General features: G+C 41.3%; 1 protein-coding gene and 1 long non-coding RNA gene across 2 annotated transcripts in view; one reads left to right on the top strand and one right to left on the bottom strand.

Moving 5' to 3' along the window:
• LOC119587088 (protein lifeguard 3-like) overlaps positions 1-218 on the top strand; it is a gene marked incomplete at its 5' end in the record, with an annotated part of 70,866 nt that overhangs the window by 4,632 nt on the left and 66,016 nt on the right.
• Positions 1-218, bottom strand: part of LOC119587089 — a 9,962-nt gene that overhangs the window by 8,660 nt on the left and 1,084 nt on the right. The window lies entirely within an intron of this gene.

Below are 218 nucleotides of genomic sequence, written 5' to 3'. Positions count from 1 at the left end.
TAATATTTCCATGCAACACAACACACAGCACATGTAAGGACTGCTCTCGACCATACTGGAACTGTGCAATCTACTCAAAAGCATTTGAAATGCCGAGGTAGTGGTTGAAGCACCCCTTCAAACAACACAAGTGGTTATGATTTTTGTCATGGCTAGATAATGAAGTTTGTAAAGAAAGTGGTTGTGAGTGAGGCTTCTGCCTAGAAACAGTAAGGTCT

This window comes from Penaeus monodon, chromosome 22, assembly GCF_015228065.2.
Source record: "Penaeus monodon isolate SGIC_2016 chromosome 22, NSTDA_Pmon_1, whole genome shotgun sequence".
In the NCBI taxonomy this organism is placed as follows: Eukaryota; Metazoa; Arthropoda; class Malacostraca; order Decapoda; family Penaeidae; genus Penaeus; species Penaeus monodon.
Note: the sequence above shows the minus strand (reverse complement) of the source record. Positions and strands in the feature narration are given on the sequence as shown.